General features: G+C 36.7%; 1 protein-coding gene across 6 annotated transcripts in view; it reads left to right on the top strand.

Moving 5' to 3' along the window:
* Positions 1-13,598, top strand: part of LOC106070023 (ETS translocation variant 2-like) — a 107,431-nt gene that overhangs the window by 50,342 nt on the left and 43,491 nt on the right. Inside the window, exon 1 of one of the 6 annotated variants that reach the window (XM_056045205.1) lies at positions 8,826-8,978. The exons of 4 other annotated variants lie outside the window; for them this stretch is intronic. The gene's annotated coding sequence lies outside the window, so the exon portion shown is untranslated. Of the gene's footprint in view, positions 1-8,825; positions 8,979-13,047; positions 13,347-13,598 lie in introns of those variants that run through there. One more of the 6 variants, XM_056045201.1, reaches the window with a different exon arrangement.

Here is a 13,598-nt window from a genome sequence, read left to right as displayed (position 1 = left end):
AGGCATCTGCTGACAGTAAACGAGGCCATGTAATGTGGCCAGCACAACGACCAGCCGCCTTTGCTTCGCCAACATGCCAGAGTGGGTCTTCTCCGCGATTCAAAGTCGAGACCCCTCGCTTCGGAAGCCAGGCCCTTTACCACTCAGCCACCATGAATACTTTTTATTGTATAGATATGTGCCATAAGATCAACATAAGATTGACTCATGTCTTCAAAATTATCGCAGACAATTTAGATCTAAGCCTACCATCTGTCTGCTCATTTATATCCGTAAGGTAACTGACATTTCCATCAAGCTGTTTTCTTCTGTGCAAAAGCAATGACATATGGCCTGTTCTTTTGTGCATGCCATGTACAGTACATAATCGGATGTAATTTCAACGAACTATTTCAGGGATTTAAATGGGTCATAAACTCGTGTCATAGATTTACTCTCCATTTCTGTTTTTTTAAATCATAGTCTCTCATTAGTTTCATTATATTTAAACAAACTTGTTGTGTGGTGATTGTAGCATACAACTGAATTTAGAAAGAAAACTCGACTCTAGTAATTTGAAGTGGTAATAAAGGCTTGGTATTGGATTGCTATGTTTACTAATCTTTTAAATCTGCCACAATGCATTGAATTTGCGGGCACAAATCTCTTTTTTTTTTTCGGATCTTGCTGATGTTTATTCTCTTTGAACTCAGTGTTTAGTTCAGGGTTCAACGACCACTTTACAACGACAACCCGAGAACCGTTGCTCCTGTATGGTAAGGGGAGCACTAGATTCAGCTAGTCCATGTATACTGTCTTTGAGTGGAGTCGGTTAAAGTGGATTTTTTATGAGATTGTAAAATTGTCATATGCAAGTGATTTACAGCGATTTACTGCTGATTGACTATAGAGAATGAGGATGAGGGTGCTGACTTTACTACACACCACTTATTGGAGACTCATGTCACCATTTACATCATATATATATATATATATATATATATATATATATATATATATATATATATATATATATATAATATATAGATTGGACTTGGAGATCTTTTAACACTAAAAAAAAAGTAAAAATATTTAAAATTTGAACAAAAAAAGTTGAAACAAGGCGTTGTTTTGTAAAGTAGTTATAAGAAGTAAAGTTTATTTTTCTACCCTAACCTATGTAACATTTAATTTAATTTTTAGATCTAGATCTAGTAGTTGAACATCGAAAATAAGAACCGTCTCGTCTCATAATTATTATTTTGCAATTTTCAGATACATAATCTAGAAAGATCTAGGCAATCAATCTATTTAAATATACATAAGATGATTCATTTCAACAGACGTGGATTATTTTGATCTAGGATTTTCGAAACACTTATCTCAATGGAAACGAACAGGAAATGACTTTATTTCATAGATTTGAATGAATATATAGTTCTGTGATTAATAGCCCATTCTATTAACAGCGGTTCTCAACCTTTTTAGTCCAGCGACCTCTTTTTGAAATTTCCCCCAAGCGTAATATCATCTTTTTTTGCTAATGTTAAAAACCGTAATTATGAATGTATTTCTTGTATGAATTTCCAAAGCTCTATGTTTCACCACAAAGTACTGTGTTTTACTGCTTGTAGGTAAATGATATATATTTACTTTTCCATTGCTTACGCACCATATTCACGGTTTATATTTATGTAAAAGAAAAGGTAAATTCCCCTTTCAGAAATTGCGATCTATAGGGCAGACGATGTAAATGTCATCTGTTTCTGTGGCTCACGGTTAACGAGTGTCATTTTAAACTACCAATGACACTTTTTGAGCAATGACAACTTTGATTTTTTTCTAAATATATTTTTTCGGATGATCTTAGGCGACCCATGGAAAATTGTCATTCGACCCCCAAAGGGGTCGCGATCCACAAGTTGAGAACCCCTGTATTAAAACATCCTCAAAATGGTGTTACGTTATTCCTAAATTTGAAAACTAAAGATCATTACATTTCTAAGACAGGAAAGATCGATTTTCCTAGATTCGGGGCGACTACCCTTACAGCTTGAAAAAGAGTTACGTACATAACAATATATATATATATATATATATATATATATATATATATATATATATAGGTCTGTGATCTGATCATTATTGAATAAGAATTTGTTTCCGTTTTCCAGTCTAGGTATAATATAAACATAGGTCTGTGTTAGGTCTGTGTTCACGACATTTTTGTGTAGTATTAGAGATTTCCATGTCCAGTCTAGGGTATAGGCCTAATATATATAGGTTTGTTGTCTATGGCTTATAACTATACATATTGAACGCAATGAAAGATGCTCTGCATAATAGCTTATTGTGTTCAGACACTTCCAATGCACACCAGGCTTTCTAGAAGTCCATTACAGTGATCTAGAAAATCAATATTTAAACACTATTGTGTATCTGCGACCCTAGCCTAGTCTTTAAACTCGCGACATCACTTGAAAGGCCAATGAAGATACTAAAGAATGATAGGCGTGTTCTCTCGCCCGACGTCAAAGAGAAGGGCCGCGCTGTGGTAACGCCACTGTCACGGAAATAGTCAGAGATGTTTCGTCAGCACAGAAGTAACCATCCAGAAATCCACTTGAAGGGATGTGCTAGTTCTAAGAAAGAGGTTTCTATCACGTGGACACTTTGAGTTGCTTGATATTGAAACGAGTTCGCCACGAGTGTCGTTGAGTTACAGTTCTTAATTGCTTTCACTTACTCATGTCCTAATTTATAATTTCTATTCGCTAGTTAATTACTCTCTATCAAGTTTTTTTTTAAAGCAAAGAATACGCTCCAAAACATCTAGGAGACACTTTAAAATATCTTTGAAGGATGGACATATTGATAAATAGATAGTTATACAGACAGAAAGATATTTAGGTAGATTTCTATGCTTTGTTATATTTTTAAATATATTTACCCCCCCCCCCCCCACACAACATACACCCCCAAAGGGTTGGAGTTACGAGTTCTATCCAGATGTGACTGTAAGTGAACACAACTAATTAAATATTTATATAACACTAGCCGGACATTACCCGCAGTCTACTAATCTAGTGGATTGGATTTAGATGCATGTTAAACTTAGCTATTTATCCTTTCAAGTTTGTCTCTTTCGCTACGAAAATAAAAGTAGTTTTGCGAAAATGGGTTTACCCGAAGCCGATACATACATATCTATTAAAAACGAAAGGAGCGATAGATGAATAGGATTTATAAAGTACAATTAAAACGGGTTTACCCAATTTGTTCAATGAATGGGATTATAAAGTAAGTCAGGACGTTCTGAATTCGCAGATATGCTACTTATAATATTTTAACCCTTTAGTATTTCTTAAGGCAGAGCACTTTAATTCAATCATTAGTAAATATAAAAGTTAAGAAGGTGGTGGCTACCAATCGCTACCTGTTAAGAAGGTGGTGGCTACCAATCGCTACCTGTTAAGAAGGTGGTGGCTACCAATCGCTACCTGTTAAGAAGGTGGTGGCTACCAATCGCTACCCTCTGCTCGAAAGATTTTTTTTTTTTGCTGAGACCGTATTGTAGTAAAAAAAATACACACTGTGTGATATATAAGCTATATATACTATATATTACATGGTCAGATCTAATAGCCCTCCCCGTCTCTATTGCCAAATGCAATCAATAAGAGTATATCTTATAAGGAAAGAGAACCTTTACCTGATTCATTGATTCCCCTCTACCGCTACTGACATATTTAAAAACATTACACGTTGGTCAGATATGGCGATAGTTTGTATGTCATTTCACAGGTTCTAAAATCATTCTCTGGCATAAACTTATCATGATTATTTCAAGAAAGACTTTGTTGCAAGTCATGAGAAACGCTTAAGTGAAACAAAGGAGATGACAGATAAGTTTTGAACCCAAATTATCATTTTTGTCTACTCGCCTTCTCAGAATCTTTTCCCAACCTTTATTTTGGTCTATTCTATAAATACCTTTCAGTTTGTTTCTCTTTTTCAATTAGGTTAAAACTGCTGAAGTCAATTAATTTGTTCTTCGATTCCCTAACTTTCTGTTCAAATTTTTGTAACACTTATTTTAGTTCTGTAACAAAAAGGCATTTAATTTCTTTTTTTACACACTTATGGAAAACAATTAATTACTTAATTATGAAGGTATTTTGAAGATATTATTCTATAAAGGTATCAAAGTTTAATATTTATTTAATTTTTTTTAAGGCGACAGAAGTTGTTTTTTTCTAAGGACCCAAAAAATATTTAAAAAATCGTTTTTTTTTTAGCAATGTAGTTAGATTTCAATAAATTCATATTTTAATATTGATACAGTAAAAATATTAAACAATTTCTTATTAATTAGACATTTTAATGTGGGCCCGCCAAACCAATTCTACCCGTTTACCGCTGATCAAAACACTCCAACTACAAGAGGTCTCGCTTAACACACAGACAATCTGACGATGAATATACCAAATGAAGATATCCATAAACTCGATTGTCAATCGCACTTTTTTTTTATCGACCCGTGCCCCCCATGTACTTAATTTGGACTGTATTCTTAATAGGATGGGTAGGGAGTTGTAGATGTCAGAAAAATGCGTTTTTGCATCTAGGAATGTTAGAAAACGCTGGCTTCCCCCGAACCCATCTGTGGGTGCTTACAGCGTTGCCCATGGCACCGTGGCTGTCGAAGAGAAGGGTACCAACATAATTACACTGCTCTGTATTCTAATTAGGAGCTCATTTCGGTTGTTCTCTGATACCCCTGTCCCAGCTCAAAACCTCTGAACAGAAAGTCGTTCAAATGAAATCATCACAATCACTAGAGGTCAAGCTAAAGCTAAACAACAACACTCCACCCACCCCTCGAAAAAAATAAATGAGTAACTATAGAACTGCAATGTGGTGTCTATTTACTGAAAGTCATTGTTGTACATTTAATGTGAGCTACACTACGAAAGTATCCTAGCTTGCACAAATGTATTGTATTAATTACAGTCTCTCTCTCTCTCTCTCTCTCTGCCTCTCTCTCTTTCTCTTTCTCTGCCTCTATCTCTCTCTCTCTGCCTCTTTCTCTCTGCTTCTCTGCCTCTCTCTCTCTTTTTCGGCCCCTCTCTCTTTGCCTCTTTCTCTTTTTCTCCGCCTCTTTCTCCCTGTGTCTCTTTTTCGACCCCCTTCCCTGTTAACTTCCAAGGGATCAAGAAAACAACAGAAGATTTGTTATTTATTTAATACTTACTGAGTCTCATCCCTAAAACAAACGAAATCAATGTATTCAGTAATAATAAAATAACCAATGTCATCAACATTGCATTCCACACATGCATACACACTTGCATAGCCCCACACACAAACACACACGAACACGCACGCACATTTCAAGAGAGTATCGATAACTTGATAACGTTCTGGAGGATCCTGTTACTTTTTAGTTATTTTTTAAAAAGGGACTGTGTCACATTCCAGGAAGTACAAGATCAACTTTCGTTGTTAGTACCTTGAAAAGTTTCCCCCTGATAGACCGTAAGGCTTATGAAAGAGGGGACTTGAGTGTTCATTGTTTCATGGGCGTAAGTTAACTATGGTGTTAGGCAGTCAGCACAATGACTATGATTGTTTTTTTTTCTTTTCTTTATATATGTCAGTGTCCTGGATTCATGACATCTTAAATCGGAGGGGGGGGGGGGAGGGGCACAGGAGGGTCCTCAGAGTCCCACTAGGCCTCAACTAGAACTCCAACGCTGGGCCTTCGGGTTTGTAACAGGAGGACAAAACTGGACATTTCTTTCTGTTGTTAGTTTACTTCTGACTAAGATCATGTCGTTTGTTGACTGAATTAGTATTCTGTTTTTAAGATTGTGTATGTGTGTGAGAAAGAAATTGACTGTGTGTTTGAGTGTGTGAGATTTTGTGTGAGTGTGTATGTTAGTGTACGTGTGAGAGAGTGTGAGGTATGAGTGTGAATGTGTGTCTTTGTGTCAGTGAGTCTGTGGGCTTATGTGTGAGAGTGATAATGTGTGAGTGTGTAAGAGTGTGTGTGAGTGTATCTGTGTGTGAACATGTATGAGTGTGGGAGCGTGTTAGATCGCAGTGTCTGCATGTTATTTTAAAATATAAAGAAAATGTTAAAGCACTCGAAGGAGATATTTGTATTAATATGAATGTACTATTTAAGATTCATGGTGCAATGTTCATGACCCATATAGGCTAATCAAATCCACGAACATTATCTGTTTTTTCAATATCCCTTAATCTTATTGTAGTTTGTCGAAGTTTTAGAAACAGCGACAATCTAAGCCTTATAAGAGGAGAAAACACAAAAGTTGACTTAATTGACGCCCTTGAGTTATTTTAACTTTACTAGTTGAACTTAGACTTGGCTAGAAAAGTAATAGCAGGATATTTTTTCTAATGTGTGAGATACACTGGCAATATGTAAAGAGCCAATAATGTTATGAAATATATTAAAAATGCATGACTGTGATGTAGTCACAAAGCAGGGTGGCCCCACTCATGAAGATATTAGAGTACCCTGGAGACAAGATGAACACTAAATGGCGATAATCAATAGATAAATTGCATTCATCCTATATATTAATACCGTAATATTTATTTCCATTATTTTCGGTATCTAATACCATTAAAGAAATACAACATTTTAATAAACTAATTGTTTTAATATTTTGATAGACTTTTGATGTTTAGGAACAATGAATATTTTCATAAAGTTTCAACATGATCCGAGAATCGGAAGTGGGAGAAATAATAGACTCAAAATTTGTACCAGACAGACAGACAGAGTGAGTTAATAGAAGGTTTGTAATAACGGACAGATGTCCGTATTTCTCTCATACATTGGACAGCCCAAGAACTACAAGGAAAGAATCGGAAAGTGTAGGCTTATACATCTAGCAGAATGGTAGTACTGTTGTGTGTGTGTGTGTGTGTGTTTTACTTGAATAGAGCTTATTCATCGTGGAAATACAAACAATTTGGGTGGGACAACTCTCTCTCTCTCTCTCTCTCCATTATTATTGTTATTTGTATTAATTCTTAATTTCCCACTCGATGACGTCACGGTGATAGGTTGTGTTCACTTTTAATTCAATGTTTATCTTTGTGTTGATGATTGAAATGTGAGGTGGGGCTGGCTGTTGGGAGTTTTAAAAAATCCTTCTTTTTTTTTTTTTGGGGGGGGGGGGGGGGGAAAGGGTAGTTTTTCTACATGAAGTAATTGTGACCGTGCTTATATACCAGTGCATTAGAAATCCTTTATCTGTGCCGCTTAAACGGTATTATTATTAAATAATCAATGGTATAAAACTAGTTTTAAAATTTCGGAGCAGTGAAATTTCAATCTGCACACCTGAGAGTGACCCTCAACCCTCAGTACTAGAATTAACTGGCTAGAAGGCGAAAGAAGAAAAAAAAAGCTATTGAATGTTTGAGAAAGTCAACAAAATTTCCAGGAAGTTGCTATGTTGATATATCAGAAAACACACACACACAGACACATACACACGTCATGTTTAATTTTAATTCACACACTTGAATTCCAACAAAGCACTTGACTTAAGTCACGTTGATATTCGGTTAATAGAAGAAGAACACGGGGGTGGTTGTTCTTTCCCCTGGTTGGTACGGACTTAGTCTTGCCATTAATGCTTACATTCATTAAGATTTTGGTTTCTTTATTGTTTCTCTTATTTTTTTTAAACACAAACTTTTAATAGTGCCGCCCACACAAACCCTTGAGACCAAAATTAAAATAACATTCGCGCTTCCACGAGACCAATCGTTATAGAAGGAGCCTTCTATATTTACTTATGAAAATCATTTTTTTTTTAAAGTCAGTAGCAGGAGTAACGTTTGATGAGGTGGCCACGTTGTAAGGAGATAGAGCGAAAGATTTTGAGTTCCAGTCCTGGCGAAGACACTGCGGCTCGTGCCTGTGGACGTAGAATGAAGTACGTTTTAGTTGAACCAGCTCCTAATGGACCTCATCTAGTGGAAAAACACTTTGTTGTTGAGTTCATCATATAACCTTCTCTTCAAGAAACCTAAAATGTTTAATGCCCTAAGGAAAATTAGAAGGGGGTTGCTTTAAAATTTACATTTTACAAATAAATTATCGTTAGTAACATAGTAAAAAAGTAAGTTCCCCTTTTCAGAGATTTCGATCTAGAGGGCAGATGATGTAAAGGTCACCTGTTTCTGTTAACGAGGGTGCCATGTGGCCAGCACAACGACCTACCTTCTTTACTTTTCCTCAAGAAATGTCAGGTACCCTATAGATCCCGAAAATTAAAATACCAGTCCTCACAAGGATTCGAGCCCGGTGCCCCTCTGTTCTGAAGCCAAGCGCTTTACCACTCAGCCACCAATAGTAATATAGTAATTTTGTTATCTCTGATCTGAGTTAGAATGAAATACTGCAGTTTTTAAGCCCCAAAACGTCACATCAGTGTTAATCTTATCTTACTAACGTTTTACAACATTTAAAATAGCAGTATCGCCTTGTGTCACTAGCAGAATCGTGACTTTGATCATTGACTAACGCTGTAATTCCCCAGCACGTTAAATTGGTCGACCAAGAATTGTTCTGTTTTGTTTTGTGCCTTCTTTTTTTTTAATTTGTCGAGTTATTTTTAAAGTTGTATTTCCTTCCCACTGTATATCAGTCAATGTGACTCTATTGGTAGCGTACATATAAGTGCACGCGTCACTTTGATTGCAATGCCGGATCTAGCTTCTTCAAGGCCTCGGCGGTGTTCATCTATGAAGTAAATTAACCAAAGCGTCTCATCTAGTTTTGTCTGTCTCGCTTCAAATTTCATTCAGGGCTGCGCCGGGTCATCAGTTGTGTGGTTGAACTCAGTCTTACTGTTGTGTGTTGTCTATTTTGTCAAAAAGTATTAACACTTCTGAAGGCAAATTAATATATCACACGAAATCGTTGTGGGGATTAATGTTATTTCTAAGCGGTAAGTTTCTTGTTCCTTATGGAGAAGAGAGCGGGGCAACCGCCCCAAGCCCCGCGCCTTATGTGGGCCAGGCGATAAAGAGAGCCTTTTTTGTCAGCTCATCGTACAAATGAATATTCGTGGCCCTGCCCGCGCAGTGCTAAGGGCGCCTCTGTTCTAGAAGTTTCTCGGGTTGATTGAGTACCGTGCTACCATCTAGATCTATTGTATAGGCTAGTAATACGGAAAATTATGGAGGAGTGTTGTTATTGTTCCATTATATCGATATTGTGACACATTAAACGCAGAGAAAACTGTAGTCTGCTAGTGGTCGCTACCAGCTGCCAGATACTCTCCTCTATGCCGGCGACCTGAGATGGTCTTAGCTTTTTTTTTTTGGTGGGTGATATAAAGAAAGCAACTTTTCATACATTTTAATCAATCACGCGAATACGATGGGCAAAATTAATTACTTAAATTTGTGACAAAAATGAGTTTCGGCAACTTTGCCAGATTTATCTCCCCTGACTTCGTTTATATCTACATCGCATTCGCGCCGCTCTGTGTTCCGGCAATAGACTTAACAGCGTGTATACTGTATAGCAGCGGTTCTCAACCTTTTAAGCTCGGCGACCCCTTTTTAAAATCGCCCACTCGGCCGCGACCCCCCCCCCTTCCCACACACACAGCAAAAGAAGAATAGACAAAAACAATCCATATTTTCGATGGTCTTAGGCGACCCCTGGTAAATCGTCAATCGACCCCCAAGGGGGTCGCGTCGTGTTGAGAACCCCTGCTGTATAGCATGGAGATGGGAATAGGTAGAGCATATATGAAGCTGTTTGATAGTATCTATGTATACTTTATACATATTTACGATACACGAAGAATAATGAAACTGTAAATATGAAACAGTATGTTATTTTCTTAAACAACTAGAGACACATAATGAGTATTTGGAAATTAATATATACTACATGTAGCCCTCCCCCCCCCTCATATATTATTAGTGTTAATGTGTATACTCAGCAAATAATTAATTCCACTGTCTTTTAATAAATTTTAATAGAAAGCGCATTTTAAACATGAAACAATGTCCACACACATTTAAACCTTTTATTTTCTTTTATCTAATCATATATCACCTTTTTTTTTTTTTTGTATAGAGTATATATACACTAAACAATACAATATAGCCATTCACTTGTGTTACTCGTCTTATAGATATCACAGGGGGGTGTTTTGCGTTCAATCCACATCTTTAATCTAAAGAAATAAGGAATTCGTCTTTCTCAAATCAAGCCTTTTCTCGTTCATGTTCATATTGTGTTCATGTGTTTCTTATCTCCACTTAGTGTGGTTCATTGTTTTTAAACAACTCAGATTTCATCACTTGTGATAAAAAGGTTATTTCTGCTTTCATGCATCGTCTGATACTCTTGACAGAATTGGATGACCTTGTCTTTGTTGTGTAGTACTGGGTATTGTTATAAAATAGTATATTTACTAATTAACAGTTACTAAGCTAAGAAATTATCTACCTTTGCATAGAAAATAAGCAACGACATATACTTTACAATCTTTATTCAAAAAGGGTAAAATTATAAGGTTACAAAGACAGTTTGTGTAAAAACACAAACTCAAAATCGGCCTCGAAATGATCCACCCATGAGCTATAAAGGCAGGTTTCAATATTTTCAGAAAGAATAACAGAATAATATTCTATCAAGGGCAAATAACAGAGAAGTATGGAGAAAAAAGGTTGACAGATCTTGTGTGGTGCCCCAACGGTCCAGTAGACTAAGGGATAGGTGAAAGTGAAGGTGAAGTTAGATGTGAACCTTCCTGGCTGATGTCATATAATGATTATCTAATTGATCTAATTGTTTTGTAAAGTTTCAATCTCAAAGCCTCAAGAAAAACAAAAAAAAAAAAAAAAAGTATTTCCGTAAGAAAAAAACAACTTCCTTTAATTAAGTGTTACATGTATACAGTGTTGCTCTGAGGTTCACCCGATAATATGAAAAACTACTTATAAATTGTTATTTTTATGTTTCATTTATATGCATATTAAATAGTTTGTAAATGTAGTAGTTAGTATGACAGAACTTACTTAACTTAGAAAAATAAGCCTATTTGTAAAAAAATAAATAAAAATTGTCCAAAAATCTAAAACCGTGGGCATAATAGTGTAAACATTTTGTAAATATCTATCTCCCTAACTAAAAATGTTCCCGTGTCTGTAACTATTAATAGTGAATAGTTGTAAAAATAGTGTATTTTTATGAAAAAAACAACAACTACTTACATAGTTCATTTTAAAAATTAAATTTTTCGCTTTCAAAAAAGAAAAAAGTAGCCGTTGCATCAGAACTTTGAAAGGTCTAAAATATCATGATGTCGGATTTTTAATATCTTTTAATATCTTTTCTAGTTTACAAGATGTAAACGGGACGGAAGGACGGACAGACAGACCACATAAAACTAATAGCGTCTATTCCTCTTTCGGGGGCCGCTAAAAACGCAAGATAATAAATAAGAACACAAATAATTTTTTTATTCCATTACTTTTAATGCATTTTTTTTAATTCGAATATTTCCATTTAAAATTTATACTTTTATTTGTGTATTTTGTGTTTTAATAATATTATTTTTAGCATTTGTACAATTAATTTATTAAGCGAAGCCTGAATTCTCTGCCCTTTGTTAGAACCTTGTTTTATAGAGGCCTGTTGCAGACTTTGAAAGAGCCAATGATTGAAGAGGTGTCTGCACGGCGTTGTTCATGCTTGTTGCTATTGTTGTCTATTCACGACTACTTCTCTCCCAATAGACAATTAGGAAGGTTGGCGGGTGGTGAGGTATCGGGGGACACATATACATAAAAAAATATGTCAAAAACAAAACCAACTTCCAAATCCTTGTTTCAACTACCCTCCTTGATTTTTCTTTTTTCTCATGTCTTCTCCCCCCCCCCCCCCCCGCTCCAATCAAATCCCAGCCTCGCACCAAAAGCACACAAAATAAATTAGCCTTTCTTTTTGTTTTTTTACTTATTTTTTCTCAATAATTTTCTTCTTTTTTTTTTTCTGTAATGGACTTCAATTAAAATACAGAATATTGAAAGCTATTGCTTATCCCCCGCCGCTCGTGAAAACCCGGATGTATGCCTGGTCGTGTAGTATCGAGACCTATCGTCACGGAAGACCTAAACATTGTCTTGCAACGTCGCAACCTATGGGCGACCTACGAGCTGTTGGTTTCCGCAGCCCACAGGCTGTGACGTTGCAGATCAGTTTTGAGGTTTACTATAACGAATCGGTCTCGGTAGTATGCGATTCGGACTGTCGTCATGATGATCCCGAGTTCGAAACCCGGCCTCTGTCGTCACCCTCCTTCTAGAGGTTTGCGCTTGGGCGTAAGTGAAGACGCGTCAAACACAAGTCAGTGGAACCCTCTTGTAACAGAAACAAAAATCTACAGCTTAATGTGGTGTGAGAAGTGGGCGCGCTATTTCAGATCTATGAATGTTCCCATTGATTTCCCACTACCGTGGCTGTCGTGTTCCACTTTTCATCGGACACAGAGAATGACTTCGCTCCACCCCAGTGCTTACTTTCTCCCCCCCCCCTCAACAACGAAAAGGACTAAAGCGCCCTTTCATCGCACTGAAATTAAGCTCCGCCCCTGTGAACCCCCATCTCCCACCCCCCACCTCCAATTAATCTCCAACACAGATACATCTACATACCAATATATTCAAGTTCAGCATATTCCTTTTTTATCAATCAAGTACTTTAGTACTCTTTTACATGACACGCTGGTAGGTGTGTGTGTGTGTGTGTGGAAAGTGAGGTAAAAGGGGGGGGGGTAAATGAGATAAGAGGGGGAGGGGGGATATACTAGCGCCGTTGTGACATCGGCAGTTGGCTGCTTCACGTAGTACCCCCACCTCACCCCAGTCAATTTTTACCTGTAATAAGCCTGCGTGTGGGGAATCCCCCCTCCCTCAAAACTAAATGATCTGGATATTGGTCGAGCGTAGAAGTTGACATTCGCATGTTTTGATTGGTCTTCTAATTATAGCTTTAAAAAAAAATTGAACGTAGACAGCTTGTAAGACGTCACCGTATATCCGAGGGACCTAACTAATATCTCGCTCTGCCTCGGTAATGTGCGGACACTTGTGTGGATTACGCCGAACAGTTTGATCCCCCAGACGTTTATCTACAAAACATGGATTACATTGCCGAGCTGCAGTAGTCTCTCTAGAAGATTCTTATACGACCTCCGACTCAGACGAACTGAATATTGGACTTATTTTTAAACTGCTAGCCTCCACGGGTACAACTAAACTAGAATCGGCAGTCTTCACGTTGTGCTGACTAGGTATACCCAGTAATAATACAATTATTTAACATCATAATTGATATAAGATTTTTTCAGGTCATATCCTTTATATGTGCAGTAATACTATCGTGTATATGTGCAGCTATTTGATTAGGTTCTTATATCTATATCTAATTCAAGACTGAGATGTGCTCTTTTTTTTTTTTTTAATTTGGTGAGATAATTATTTGTATTCATAAATCTAGATCTAGATATGTTTTGTTTTTCTTAGAGGATATAATGAAGTTATTA

Source organism: Biomphalaria glabrata, chromosome 10, assembly GCF_947242115.1.
Source record: "Biomphalaria glabrata chromosome 10, xgBioGlab47.1, whole genome shotgun sequence".
NCBI classification, from domain to species: Eukaryota; Metazoa; Mollusca; class Gastropoda; family Planorbidae; genus Biomphalaria; species Biomphalaria glabrata.
Note: the sequence above shows the minus strand (reverse complement) of the source record. Positions and strands in the feature narration are given on the sequence as shown.